Raw genomic sequence first — 15241 nt, 5'->3', positions numbered from 1 at the left:
AATAAAAGCATACATTCTACTCATGTAAAAACGCCAGGCAGGCTCCACAAATAAGCCAGAGATGCATTTTAAATAAAAGGACACATTCTACTCATGTAAAAACATGCCGATTCCTGGACTGTCTGCGGGCCAGATTGAGAAGGCAATTGGGCCAGATCCGGCCCCCGGGCCTTAGGTTGCCTACCCCTGTTCTACGTCATTCCTGCGCCGGCTGAACTGAGCTTTCTGTCTCTGAATTTTCTGTTCTATCACCCTTGGTACCCGCCTAGTTCTGGGAGAGGGGGGCTCAGGAATGCTCTTCAAAGACACCGAGTCTGCCAGCTCACTCTCCCCCAGTGCTTCTTCTTCCTGCTGCTCCCTCAGCTCCCCCAATGTTTCCCAGCTTTTACCCTCTGCAGCCTCTGAACTCTGCAAACCAGAGGTGCGGGGGGGGGGGGCGGCAGCGGTGGCTCCCACTGTTCCTCCTCAGCCCAGCCCCTGACACCTGGCTGGTTGAAATTGCATAATAATAATAATAATAATAATAATAATAATAATAATAATAATAATAATTTATTTATATCCCGCCCTCCCCGTCCAAAGTCGGGCTCAGGGCGGCTAACATCAGATCTATAACATTAGTATAAAATTGAACAATAAATCCCAAGCGAGGCAGGGGGTTTTAAAGCTCTTTTTTGTGCCGGGTCTGCTTGGGGTTACCTGGCATATAAAGAGCTTTTAAGCTCATTGCTTTGCTTGGGGGGGGGACGGACGGACAAGGCCCTTTCAGCGCATCAGCCCTCGGAGACTAGAGACGCTCGCAAGGCGGGGGGGGGGAGGGTTGTGTATATATCTCAGAACATATGTAAGATGCGGTTGTAATGTACCTCCACCAGCATCTCACCTGCTGGCTGGAACCAATGGACGCTGAAGTCCAAAACGTTTTGGAGGGCACCAAGTTGGGAAAGGCTACCCTAAACTCTGGGTGCAGTGGTGTTTCAGAGGCCCACCTCTCTTCAGAGCAGTGCTTGTCAAAGGGCGTGGCAGGAGAGGGTGACAGGACCAGCGGGAAGATTCAAGGACAATTGACGGAGAAGTGTAGTATCAAAATACTTTTTGGGGGGGATATACAACCAGATGTGGGTGGTGTTGTGGGTTAAACCACAGAGCCTAGGGCTTGCCGATCAGAAGGTCAGCGGTTCGAATCCCCACGACGGGGTGAGCTCCCGTTGCTCAGTCCCTGCTCCTGCCAACCTAGCAGTTCGAAAGCACATCAAAGTGCAAGTAGATAAATAGGTACCGCTCCAGCAGGAAGGTAAACGGCGTTTCCATGTGCTGCTCTGGTTTGCCAGAAGCGGCTTAGTCATGCTGGCCACATGACCCGGAAGTCGTACGCCAGCTCCCTCGGTCAATAAAGCGAGATGAGTGCCGCAATCCTAGAGTCATCCGCGACTGGACCTAATGGTCAGGGGTCCCTTTACCTTTTTACAACCGGATGCAGTACTCAAGCCTCTCTTCAAGAGCACTGCCTATTTTTCCATACTTTTCCATGATCTGTTGTTGTGTGCAGGGATTTTCAACTCTGACAAGCATGAAAGATCAGAAAAGAGAATGGCTTCTTTGTGTTGATAAGGAAATGAGAGTTTGTTTCTCTCAAATTAGACCTAACATAATTGAGGTTACATGGTGAAAGCAAACTCACACCTCTCGCGGAGTTCGTATAAATACTTAAGGTACATATGTAAGAGGCTCATTTATATTTTAGGCCGGATTCAGGTTCTTAGGTAGCTTTTATACTTTCTGGATGCCCCACAATCATATTTATAAAGTAGCTGTATTCTGTGTATAAAATTAAGCACTGCCAGGAGCTGTTCTTTTTCACTTTCCAAAAACTTTGGTCTGGCGCGAGCCAATTTTTATTCTGAAAGTGTGGCCCAGAGAAAAAATGTTTGAGAACAACTGCTTTAGATGGTGACGCACATTACTTCACCTGCTTCAAAATGTTATAAGCCAGATCTGCTGGGTGTGTGGTTTTTCTTCTTTTGCAGGGCTCTTGACACTTTCAGAAGGTAAAATTAATTTTTTTTGGTTTTCCGAAAGGACTTTATGTGCTTCTTCACCAAACGTAGACGTACCAAGCCAAATGTTGTCCCGTTACAAAAATAATAGCAAGCCCGAATTCCTCACACCCCAAAAAGGTATTTTAAAGACCCCTCACTGAAGAAATGTGCAAAAATTATGTTTCACCCCCTAAAACGACACGTCCTAATGCTGGACCACAATTCCAGTTCTTGCCGATCCTCATCCATGGTGGCTACGGCCAGTGGCAGCTATAGTTTCACAACATGTGGAGGGTGACAGATGTCCCCCCCTCCCTGGCTTGGCCTTTGGCTCAGAGAAAACCCTGGACTGTTAGGACTAGTACACACTTTGTCTCAACATCACAGCTGGCTTGAAGCAAAACAAATACCAAAAATTAGTGAGCGGCAGGGGAAATTATTCAGCTATTTAGATCTAGCGAAACTAACAGATTCAATTCGAGGTTGTAGTAACCAGAAATTCTATCAAAGCTGGGAAAAATTGGGGGGTTATATGAAGAAACAGTGCCCTACACCAAAATCCTGGATTTACTTCTAACGTTCTGTATTGTTCGCAAATATTATAATTACAAGAGGGAAGTATCAGGGAAGTATACTATGGTAATGGAAGCAGCAACTAGTTAAATATTTAATTAACCCGATCTTAACTATCTGACGAAGTGTGCATGCACACGAAAGCTCATACCAAAATAAAAACTTAGTTGGTCTTTAAGGTGCTACTGAAGGAATTTTTTTATTTTAATTAACCCGAGATGATGATAAGCGGAAGTTTAATGGTTGGAGAGGATAATTTTGTTTGTTTTGCTTGTTATGTTTATTTATTGTATGATTTGTTTAATATGATTTAGATTGAGTAAAGGTAATATACAGATAAGTTCAGTGGATTTTTGCATTAGATTTTATTCATATTTTTATTTGTAAGTTTGGTTATATGGTGATTTGTATGATTTGTTTGTTTTGATTTGAATTTCAATAAAGTTTATTTTTTAAAAAAAAGCAAAACAAACCACAACTCCCAGTTTGGAGATGACCGTAACTGCAAGGCCTGTGGCCCGTTCCTCCTGATGGCTAGGAAAAAAGGGCCTCTTGCGCATTCGTCACAAGCCATTTATTAGAGTTTACTGTGATGTGAAAACTCTGTCATATTGCTGATGTCCCTGGTATACAACTGGGCGTCGGAAATCCTTGCAGGTCTGGCGATCATACCACCCAGAGACCTGCCACGAGGTCCCCACCTGCCGTTTGCCCTCCCCAGGCTCAACCACGTTTCGTGGCAGTGAATTGCGTCGAGCTGCTCATGCGTGTTGCTCGGAAGTCCCCTGGGACCGTAGATCAGCGTTACGGGACAGACTTAAGCGGCTACAAGAACGACAAGCACCTCAAGCTGTTGTAACATTCTGTTCTCAATTTGTATTTTCTGTCCAAAAGGGGGAGGGAGGCACACCCTCAGGATTGCTTCCCCACCCCCCCCTGCCCCGGGCAAAAAGGCCACCGCAGGCGTCCCTTGCCAAAAGGAAGTTGCAGCTCCTGGCCCCCGTGTTTGTATGGAGGTGCGGCTGGGCCGGGAAGCTGGCAGGTTCCTTACGAAATGCGCCGTAAATCTGAGCCAAGCCGACTGCCCGTGATCAAGATAGAAGGGCATGCTGGGACACGGGGTTCTCACGGGGCACTCGCCTCTGCAAGGGCAATGCCACCCCTGGGCCAACTTTTGAACTTTTGTCCTGCAATGCAACAGCTTGTGCCCAGGCGCGTCAGTCTTGGTGGGTAAGGAAGGGTATGCTCAGCCACGCTGATTCTGCTCTCTGGGTCTGCTTCCCCCCCCCTGCTTACTGGTTCCTAGTTTGACCCCTAGAGCTTCAAGTTAAAAAAGGATCTAGTAGGAGGCGATAGCAAAGGTGACTATGGGGTTGTGGCGCTCATCTCGCTTTCAGGCCGAGGGAGCTGGCATTTGTCCACAGACAGCTTTCCGGGTCATGTGGCCGGCATGACCAGGCCACTTCTGGCGCAATGGAACACTGAAACCAGAGCAGCGTACAGAAACGCCATTGACCTTCCCGCCACAGTGGTACCTATTTATCTACTTGTGCTGGCGTGCTTTCGAACTGCTAGGTAGACAGGAGCTGGGACGGAGCAGCGGGAGCTCACCCCGTTGTGCGGATTCGAACTGCCAACCTTCTGATCGGCAAGCCCAAGAGGCTCAGTGGTTTACACCACAGCCGCTACCCTCATCCCTGATAGCAAAGGCATAGGAATGTAACAAGAGCCTGCTGAATCAGGCCCATGGCCCATGTGGTGGATTGGGCTCATGGCCCCCCTCCTTGTGGTTTCCAACAACTGGTCTTCAGGAGCCTAGACATAGTGGCTAAGAGCCACTGACATCCCAATCCCCCATGAAGACTCTAATCCTCTTCTAAAGCCATCCAAGTTGGTGGCCACCACTGCCTCCTGTGGAAGGGAGTTCCACAGTTTAACTATGTGCGACATGAAGGAGGACTTTCTTACCTGTCCTCAGCCTCAGTTTCATTCAATGTCCGCAACTCCTAGTGTCATGAGATGGAACTTTTCTCTACACCTTTTCTCTATGCCATGCATTGTTTTGCAAACTTCTACCGCGTTGCCTCTCGCTCCCCCTTTCTCCGAACTAAAACTAAAACAACAGACTGGAACAACCTTAAACAACAATAACCTTAAAATCATAGTATGTTTCTGCAGGAGAGGAGTTATGGCTTTGCTTTGCTTTTATATTTGCCTTACTATGTATTCTGTGTTCTCATTGTGTTGTTTTTTTTTTTTGTGAACTGCCCTGTGATCTTCGGATGAAGGGCAATATAAGAATTTACTAAATAATGGTAATAATAATTTTGTTTTCCCTGGTGCATTTTTTAAAAGGGGGGTATGTTATGCGGGGGGCATAATGTAAGGATACACTGTGTGCAGAGGCTCAAGATTTTACTTACTTTGCTTATTTTCTCCCTCTAAATACTCAATATCCCACCCTTTGTATGTAGACATCAGGGCTGCTTTCAACAACAGCATCTCCAGTCGATGAATCCCAAGCGGCAGGGCCGAGAAAGGCCCCTGAAAATGAGGCTATAGAAAGATGCCTGCCAGCCAGCAGAGGCAACACAAGCCTAGATGGACTAATGGCTTGACTTGGTAGGAAGCACCTTATGCCAAGGACCAGTAGCTTAGGGGGCTCAGAATCATAGAGTTGGAAGAGACTACAAGGGCCATCCAGTCCAACCCCCTGACAAGCAGGAAACACCACCAAAGCATTCTTGGCATATGCCTGTCAAGCCTCTGCTTGTTGTTGTTGTTGTTGTTGTTGTTGTTGTTTAGTCGTTTAGTCGTGTCCGACTCTTCGTGACCCCATGGACCATAGAACGCCAGGCACTCCTGTCTTCCACTGCCTCCCGCAGTTTGGTCAAACTCATGTTCGTAGCTTCGAGAACACTGTCCAACCATCTTGTCCTCTGACGTCCCCTTCTCCTAGTGCCCTCAATCTTTCCCAACATCAGGGTCTTTTCCAAGGATTCTTCCTCTTCTCATGAGGTGGCCAAAGTATTGGAGCCTCAGCTTCACGATCTGTCCTTCCAGGGAGCACTCAGGGCTGATTTCCTTAAGAATGGATAGGTTTGATCTTCTTGCAGTATGGGACTCTCAAGAGTCTCCTCCAGCACCATAATTCAAAAGCATCAATTCTTCGGCGATCAGCCTTCTTTATGGTCCAGCTCTCACTTCCATACATCACTACTGGGAAAACCATAGCTTTAACTATACGGACCTTTGTCGGCAAGGTGATGTCTCTGCTTTTTAAGATGCTGTCTAGGTTTGTCATTGCTTTTCTCCCAAGAAGCAGGCGTCTTTTAATTTCGTGACTGCTGTCACCATCTGCAGTGATCAAGGAGCCCAAGAAGGTGAAATCTCTCACTGCCTCCATTTCTTCCCCTTCTATTTGCCAGGAGGTGATGGGACCAGTGGTCATGATCTTGGTTTCTTTGATGTTGAGCTTCAGACCATATTTTGCGCTCTCCTCTTTCACCCTCATTAAAAGGTTCTTTAATTCCTCCTCGCTTTCTGCCATCAAGGTTGTGTCATCTTGCATATCTGAGGTTGTTGATATTTCTTCCGGCAATCTTAATTCCGGCTTGGGATTCATCTAGTCCAGCCTTTCGCATGATGAATTCTGCATATAAGTTAAATAAGCAGGGAGACAATATACAACCTTGTTGTACTCCTTTCCCAATTTTGAACCACTCAGTTGTTCCATATCCAGTTCTAACTGTAGCTTCTTGTCCCACATAGAGATTTCTCAGGAGACAGATGAGGTGATCAGGCACTCCCATTTCTTTAAGAACTTGCCATAGTTTGCTGTGGTCGACACAGTCAAAGGCTTTTGCATAGTCAATGAAAGCCTCTGCTTAAAGACCTCCAAAGAAGGAGACTCCACCACACTTCTTGGCAGCAAATTCCACTGCCGAACAGCTCTTACTGTCAGGAAGCTCTTCCTAATGTTTAGGTGGAATCTTCTTTCTTGTAGTTTGAATCCATTGCTCCGTGTCCGCTTCTCTGGAGCAGCAGAAAACAACCTTTCACCCTCCTCTCTATGACATCCTTTTATATATTTGAACATGGCCATCATATCACCCCTTAACCTTCTCTTCTCCAGGCTAAACATACCCAGCTCCCTAAGCCGTTCCTCATAAGGCATTGTTTCCAGGCCTTTGACCATTTTGGTTGCCCTCTTCTGGACTCGTTCCAGCTTGTCAGTATCCTTCTTGAACAGTGGTGCCCAGAACTGGACACAGTACTCCAGGTGAGGTCTGACCAGAGCAGAATACAGTGGTACTACAGTGGAACCTTGGTTTATGAACACCTCGGTTTACGAATTTTCGGTTTATGAACGCCGCGGACCCATCTGGAACGGATAAATTCACTTTCCATTACTTTCAATGGGAAAGTTTGCTTCAGTTTATGAACAGACTTCCGGAACCAATTGTGTTCATAAGCCGAGGTACCACTGTATTACTTCCCTTGATCTAGATGCTATACTCCTATTGATGCAGCCCAGAATTGCATTGGTTTTTTTAGCTCATTGTCTTGTATTCAAATCCCACTTGTGGGTTTACCATGGTGTGAACAGGATGTTGGACCAGATGAGCCATTGGCCAAATCCAGAAGGTTCTACATATGCTCAGCGCCTTTGTCTATGTATGGTTTTGTTTCGACCCATGCCGGCACCAGATGGCAGGTGGGCAGCCCCAACCTGCTGCCCAAAAGTGGCCTGGGGAGGGTGGAAGAGAGAAGAATCCCATCTAGCTGTGTGATCCATTTCCATGCTGCCTCAAAAAGCCACTGCCGTTCAGACAATGCTGAGCTAGGCAGGGCAAGGGCCTGACTTGGTGCAAGGCGGTTTCTTTTAAATCGCAGCTAAGGGAGGAGAGCCAAGAAGGAGACGGAAATACTGCAGAGCCAGGAAAGGTGTCATTGCGGAGGCGAAATCCTGACCTGGGAGAGGAAGTCTCTTACGACCCTTCCTGTCCAGCAGAACCTGATTGGTTGGCCTGGGTGGGCGGGGCCCCTGGGATGAAATTCTACATCAGGAAGGTAAGACCCCGCAGATAATACAAGGCTGGCAACACAATGCAGCCGACAGAGAAGAACTTCAACCCCGGGCATCTCAGCTAGCAGGACTGGCAGGTTTGTCCTTCGCAAACTTGACACCCTCCTACAAGGCACAGTACAAAATGTTTGGGGCAGGCAGGTGGGCGAAGGCTGGAGGAGACACTGGCACACCAAAGGAGCCCATGTGGCAATGCTATGCGAAGCAGCTTTCAGATGCTCGGCACCCGGGATGCCCTGCTCTGCCAAGAGGCTACGGTTGACCTCTCCTTGGCTCATTCCTGACAGCCGTTTGAAACACCACTGCCTCCAAATGACCTCGATGGTCAAGTGTCCCTAAACGCTGGGTCACTCCTGCAAGACTCCTCCCAAAAAATCACACTCCTCTCTCCGGTTCTAACTTAAGTACCATCTGAGCTGAAGAACGAAGGCAAATATAAGTCTCTCCTTGCCAGCCTTCTTAACTTTCCATCTTGGGAAACGTCTTAAAACAAAGTGCAGCAAGGCGTTTCGGATTTGCGCTGGTCAAAACTAAAATACTTTTGGACGGGCACGGCTGTTATTATCAGAAAGTTTCTTGGGATCAAAAAAAATGAAAACAAAACAAAAGCACCGCCCTGTCCCACTGCTCCCTGGCCAGCTCTCTGCATTGCTTCCCAAAACAAGGAGTGACCCACTTTCGCCTCTTTGGCCTCTGAAGTCGTGGGGTGAGTGGGGGGAGAAGAAGAAAAAAATCTCCCGCCTTGCAGACGTTCCGGGCCCCCCGTTTGAAGTCCCGGCTGTCGGGAGATGGTCAGTTTACGTCTCCCGATCCTAGGACAGGAAAAGGATGCACTCTCGACGAGCACATGTGCTCTGCCGAGATAAGGACAAAGACTTCTGTCCTGGGAGCCTTATCGGCTTTTCCGGCTACTCTCCCGGCGCAGACGCACCACACCAAGGCTGGCAAGGCGAGCTTTTCGCTTGCTCGGACGAGATTGCTGGCAGGGGGTTGGGGTGGGCGGAAGAGGCCAAGCCGGTCGAAAGTGAACGATTTCCCCACGCACCTCTAAAACCAGAAAGGGGTGGACTTCGTGGTTTCTCAGCACGCTCGATCTGGAGGGAACGACTTTCCCCCAAAACCACAACAATACGCTCTGCTCCCTAGGCCTGAACTTCCTCTTGATATCCAGCAGTTTCCCTCTCTTGTTAAAAATTAATTTTCTATTTCCCATTCCAAACTGCAACGCAACAGTCGTATTGTTTGGATATAAATATAAACATAAACATAAAGTACCCCCTCCCCCACAATGAACAGAATTTCAAGATTCAGATTTCATTTCCTTAAAAGACAATATATTCTACAAGTAGGATCAAGAATAGTCTTTTAACATAATATTCAATCTACTCTAATACAATTTTTTTCCTTTACAGCGTTCAGTTTTCTATAGGCTGGAATCAAAACAAATGACTACATTAATCAGAGCCACATCTTGTTTTTCTTAATTCACCTAACCCTTCTTCAAATGACCCTATTTCCCCTTTATAATAATAATAATTTCAATATTTATACCCCACCCATCTGTTGGAACTGATCTATCATTTGTTTACGGGTTTTATAAATATCCAGCCTTCTTTCTCAAAAAGTGGATTATTAGGGGAAAGGTTAATTGGATAAATTATGGGGTGTGAACGACAATTGGACCCATCACTATGTTTTTATGATAGATCAGAGGGTTTTGATTTCACATAGGTTCACAGAATCAGAGAAGCGTAGAGCTGGGACCCCCAAAAGTCATCTAGATCAACCCCCTGCAATGCAGGTCCTTAACATTCTCCACTGGGAAGATATAGGGCTGCATCAAAAGAGGACGTTCTGGAAGGGGCACTGCTGTGTGACCCCCACCACACAGGAGCTGGCAGAAGACTGAGTGCGTTGTTGCTTAAGGCCCTGCACAAGAGGCTGCATGATACCTTAGAATTGCAGAGTTGGAAGGGACCCCAAGGGTCATCTAATCCAACCCCCTGCAATGCAGGAATCTCAAGTGAAGCATCCATGGCAGATGGCCATCCAACCTCTGCTTAAAAACCTCCAAGGAAGGAGAGTCCACCACCTCCCAAGGGAGACCGTTCCGCTGTCGAATGGCTCTTACTGACTGAAAGTTTTTCCTGATGTTGAATTAGAATCTCTTTTCTTGGAGATGATGATGATGATTATCACTATTTATTAGATTGGCCTTATGCTGGCCTTGAGCTGACCTAAGCATACCTTTGGATTTCAGTACTCTTTCCGCATGCTTAGATGTCTCAAACGGGGTGGACCTTGGTAATATGGCGCCCTCTGCGAGGCCAAAATCTGATGCCCACTTCTCAGCCCTCTCAGTGCCTTTCCCAAGCTGGGAAAGCAAGGCGCCGGGCTTGGGAAAGGAGGTGTGAAGGCTCTGGCAGGGTCCTGGAGCCTTCCCGTCTCCTTCCTAAAGCTGGGCAAGAACTAACTAGGCTTTGGGAAGGAGGTGGGAGGACTCTAGGACCTTGCCAGAGGCCCCACACCTCCTTCCCAAAGCAAGCACTTACCAGTCTTTGGGAAGGAAGTCCCTCAGCTCAGCACCCTGTGTGGGGAAACTCGTCACACTGCCCCAAATCCACCTCTGGACCATTGTACCTGGGCCAAGATGGTGGCTCTGTAATGGGTGCGCTTGTTGCTGTCAAACAGCAGAGCTTTCTCTGCTGTGGCCTCCGGATGACGCCACAGAAAAAACTCTAGAAACATTCCACGCTTCTGGCTTTGTGAAGGCTGCGTGAGACTTAAGGTGGGCCTTCAAACTTGATGTCAGCCTGATTTGCTGACATTTGGATTTGGTTTTGTTGTGGCTTTGTTGTGTATTGGGTTTGTTAGCTTTTAAATTGGATTTCACTGTTGCATTTCTATCGATCTGCAAGCTGCCTCGAGCGAAGGAGAGGCAGGATGGAAGGAAACTATACAGATAAGCGTGATTAGGAATACGTGTGTGGGCAAGATGGAAGAGAATCAGCAGAAAGTTTACTTTAAAAAAAAAATTACCAAGGCTTTTGGGTGGGTGCAAGCAAAAAAAACGAGGATGCACACTGACAATTTTCAAACGATGAAGAAAGATTTAGAAAGCAGAGGGGAAGCTTTTTGTGAAACATCAAAATTCTAGTCCTCATGACTCGCAGGGTGAAAAATCTGCATCTTGCTCTCCAGCATCTCTTTTGTCCTATACCACTTGATCTCCCCCCGTGCCAGGCAGGGTATGGGAATGGGTGCCATTTTAATTGACACAACTTGCCAAGTGGAGGGCTCAATTTTTATTTTTACTGTACAGACTTGTACATAGAGTGATGCTTAATAGCTGCGATCAGGGCTGCTTGAAGTCAATGCCAAGAGGAGTCCTCGTTAAGCAAGTCAGCAACATTGCTTCGTTTGCATAAGCCTGCCTGCTTTGCATGCTTTACAAACCTTTTTAATTACAGGTAGGTAGCCGTGTTGGTCTGGGACGAAGTAAAATAAAAAAATTCCTTCAGTAGCACCTTAAAGACCAACTAAGTTTTTATTTTGGTATGAGCTTTCGTGTGCATGCACACTTCTTCAGATACAGTGAAATAGAAGTCCCCAGGCACTTATGTAGAGAAGGGGTGGGGAGGGGTGGGGGTGGGGAGGGGAGATCACTCAGAAGGGTGGTGGAAGTGGGTGATTGACTGACTGATAGCTGTTGATGACCGAAAACGACTGCAAATGGTTTTGCATGAAAAAGCAAGGGTTGAGATGGCTGAAGATCGCTTATCATGTATAATGAGATAAGAATCCAATATCTCTGTTCAAACCAGGTCCCTCCATTGTTTTGAGCTTGGTGATAAGTTGTAATTCAGCAACTTCTCTTTCCAGTCTATTTCTGAAATTCTTTTGTAGTAAGACAGCTGCTTTGAGATCTTGTATAGAATGTCCTGGGAGATTGAAGTGTTCTCCTACTGGTTTCTCTGTCTTGTGGTTCCTGATGTCAGATTTATGTCCATTTATCCTTTGGCGTAGGGTTTGGCCTGTTTGTCCAATATAGAGAGCTGAAGGGCACTGTTGGCATTTGATGGCATACACAATGTTAGAAGATGAGCAATTAAATAGTCCTGAGATGGTATGTTGGATGTTGTTGGGGCCAGTAATGATGTTGTCCGGGTGTATGTGGCAGCAAAGTTGGCATCTGGGTTTATTGCAGGCTCTGGTACCAGAGCCTGCAATAAACTAATAGAGTTCTGTCAAGAGAACAAGCTGGTCATCACAAACACTCTCTTCCAACAACACAAGAGACGACTCTACACATGGATATCACCAAATGGGCAGCATCGAAATCAGATTGATTATATTCTCTGCAGCCAAAGATGGAGAAGCTCTATACAGTCAGCAAAAACAAGACCTGGAGCTGACTGTAACTCAGATCATCAGCTTCTTATAGCAAAATTCCAGCTTAAACTGAAGAAAGTAGGAAAAACCACTGGGCCAGTAAGATACAATCTGAATCAAATCCCTTATGAATACACAGTGGAAGTGAGGAACAGGTTTAAGGATTTAGATTTGGTGGACAGAGTGCCTGAAGAACTATGGATGGAGGCTCGTAACATTATACAGGAGGTAGCAACGAAAACCATCCCAAGGAAAAGGAAATGCAAGAAGGCAAAATGGCTGTCCAACGAGGCCTTACGAATAGCGGAGGAGAGGAGGCAAGCAAAATGCAAGGGAGATAGGGAAAGATACAGGAAACTGAATGCAGATTTCCAAAAAACAGCAAGGAGAGATAAGAGGGTCTTCTTAAATGAGCAATGCAAAGAAATAGAGGAAAACAATAGAATGGGGAAAACCAGAGATCTGTTCAAGAAAATTGGAGATATGAAAGGAACATTTCGTACAAAGATTACCATAATCAAGGACAAAAGTGGTAAGGACCTAACAGAAGCAGAAGACATCAAGAAGAGGTGGCAAGAATACACAGAGGAATTATACCAGAAAGATATGGAGGTCTCGTACACCCCAGGTAGTGTGGTTGCTGACCTTGAGCCAGACATCTTGGAGAGTGAAGTCAAATGGGCCTTAGAAAGCACTGCTAATAACAAAGCCAGTGGAAGTGATGATATTCCAGCTGAACTATTTAAAATTTTAAAAGATGATGCTGTTAAGGTGCTACACCCAATATGCCAGCAAGTTTGGAAAACTCAGCAATGGCCAGAGGATTGGAGAAGATCAGTCTACATCCCAATTCCAAAGAAGGGCAGTGCCAAAGAATGCTCCAACTACCGCACAATTGCGCTCATTTCACACGCTAGCAAGGTTATGCTTAAAATTCTACAAGGCAGGCTTAGGCAGTATGTGGACCGAGAACTCCCAGAAGTGCAAGCTGGATTTCGAAAGGGCAGAGGAACCAGAGACCAAATAGCAAACATGCGCTGGATTATGGAGAAAGCTAGAGAGTTCCAGAAAAACGTCTACTTCTGCTTCATTGACTATGCAAAAGCCTTTGACTGTGTCGACCACAGCAAACTATGGCAAGTTCTTAAAGAAATGGGAGTGCCTGATCACCTCATCTGTCTCCTGAGAAATCTCTATGTGGGACAAGAAGCTACAGTTAGAACTGGATATGGAACAACTGATTGGTTCAAAATTGGGAAAGGAGTACGACAAGGTTGTATATTGTCTCCCTGCTTATTTAACTTATATGCAGAATTCATCATGCGAAAGGCTGGACTAGATGAATCCCAAGCAGGAATTAAGATTGCTGGAAGAAATATCAACAACCTCAGATATGCAGATGACACAACCTTGATGGCAGAAAGTGAGGAGGAATTAAAGAACCTTTTAATGAGGGTGAAAGAGGAGAGCGCAAAATATGGTCTGAAGCTGAACATCAAAAAAACCAAGATCATGGCCACTGGTCCCATCACCTCCTGGCAAATAGAAGGGGAAGAAATGGAGGCAGTGAGAGATTTTACTTTCTTGGGCTCCTTGATCACTGCAGATGGTGACAGCAGTCACGAAATTAAAAGACGCCTGCTTCTTGGGAGAAAAGCAATGACAAACCTAGACAGCATCTTAAAAAGCAGAGACATCACCTTGCCGACAAAGGTCCGTATAGTTAAAGCTATGGTTTTCCCAGTAGTGATGTATGGAAGTGAGAGCTGGACCATAAAGAAGGCTGATCGCCGAAGAATTGATGCTTTTGAATTATGGTGCTGGAGGAGACTCTTGAGAGTCCCATGGACTGCTAGAAGATCAAACCTATCAATTCTTAAGGAAATCAGCCCTGAGTGCTCCCTGGAAGGACAGATCGTGAAGCTGAGGCTCCAATACCTTGGCCACCTCATGAGAAGAGAAGAATCCTTGGAAAAGACCCTGATGTTGGGAAAGATTGAGGGCACTAGGAGAAGGGGACGACAGAGGACAAGATGGTTGGACAGTGTTCTCGAAGCTACGAACATGAGTTTGACCAAACTACGGGAGGCAGTGCAAGACAGGAGTGCCTGGCGTGCTATGGTCCATGGGGTCACGAAGAGTCGGACACGACTAAACGACTAAACAACAACAACTGGTACCAGTGTCCATGTTAAGTCTGGTGGTTGTATTATTGTGGGTGATACATCTTCTAACATTGTGTATGCCATCAAATGCCAACAGTGCCCTTCAGCTCTCTATATTGGACAAACAGGCCAAACCCTACGCCAAAGGATAAATGGACATAAATCTGACATCAGGAACCAGAAGACAGAAAAACCAGTAGGAGAACACTTCAATCTCCCAGGACATTCTATACAAGATCTCAAAGTAGCTGTCTTACTACAAAAGAATTTCAGAAATAGACTGGAAAGAGAAGTTGCTGAATTACAACTTATCACCAAGCTCAAAACAATGGAGGGACCTGGTTTGAACAGATATATCGGATTCTTATCTCATTATACATGATAAGCGATCTTCAGCCATCTCAACCCTTGCTTTTTCATGCAAAACCATTTGCAGTCGTTTTCGGTCATCAACAGCTATCAGTCAGTCAATCACCCACTTCCACCACCCTTCTGAGTGATCTCCCCTCCCCACCCCCACCCCTCCCCACCCCTTCTCTACATAAGTGCCTGGGGACTTCTATTTCACTGTATCTGAAGAAGTGTGCATGCACACGAAAGCTCATACCAAAATAAAAACTTAGTTGGTCTTTAAGGTGCTACTGAAGGAATTTTTTTATTAAACCTTTTTAATGAAGATGATAACGGATCTGGAAGAATCACTGTACAGTATGGGGAAAGGTTGGAGCTGCGTTGGCCAACAAAAAGCGAAGGGGTTTGCTCGTGGTTCCTATCCGCCCTGCTTTTAAGCATCTGAATGGTAAATGAGGTGAACAGGTCCTTAGACAGGGATCCCAATTTGAATAATACAGCTTTGACATTTGAATATTAAAAGTGTGCAATATTTGAAACTGGTGTTGCAAATATATGTATCTTCTATGTCTCTTTTTCTGGCCTGACGGTCACCAAGATGGAGGAGCTGTCTTTCGCCAACCATTCTGAAC

The 15241-nt window shown here is 46.0% G+C and overlaps 1 protein-coding gene and 1 long non-coding RNA gene across 6 annotated transcripts in view; one reads left to right on the top strand and one right to left on the bottom strand.

The window, feature by feature from the left end:
- The window catches only part of LOC148686471 (uncharacterized), a 425644-nt gene that overhangs the window by 104803 nt on the left and 305600 nt on the right, over positions 1-15241 (top strand). The window contains exon 1 of one of the 2 annotated variants that reach the window (XR_015949249.1): positions 4857-4871. The exons of the other annotated variant lie outside the window; for it this stretch is intronic. This is a non-coding gene — a long non-coding RNA (uncharacterized LOC148686471). Of the gene's footprint in view, positions 1-4856; positions 4872-15241 lie in introns of those variants that run through there. 2 annotated transcript variants of the gene reach the window in all.
- Positions 1-15241, bottom strand: part of LOC118082967 (PIN2/TERF1-interacting telomerase inhibitor 1) — a 51079-nt gene that overhangs the window by 12947 nt on the left and 22891 nt on the right. The window lies entirely within an intron of this gene.

Source organism: Zootoca vivipara, chromosome 3 (genome assembly GCF_965207765.1).
Source record: "Zootoca vivipara chromosome 3, rZooViv2.hap1.1, whole genome shotgun sequence".
In the NCBI taxonomy this organism is placed as follows: Eukaryota; Metazoa; Chordata; class Lepidosauria; order Squamata; family Lacertidae; genus Zootoca; species Zootoca vivipara.
The sequence above is the reverse complement of the archived record's forward strand: the minus strand, read 5'-3'. Positions and strand labels throughout refer to the sequence as shown.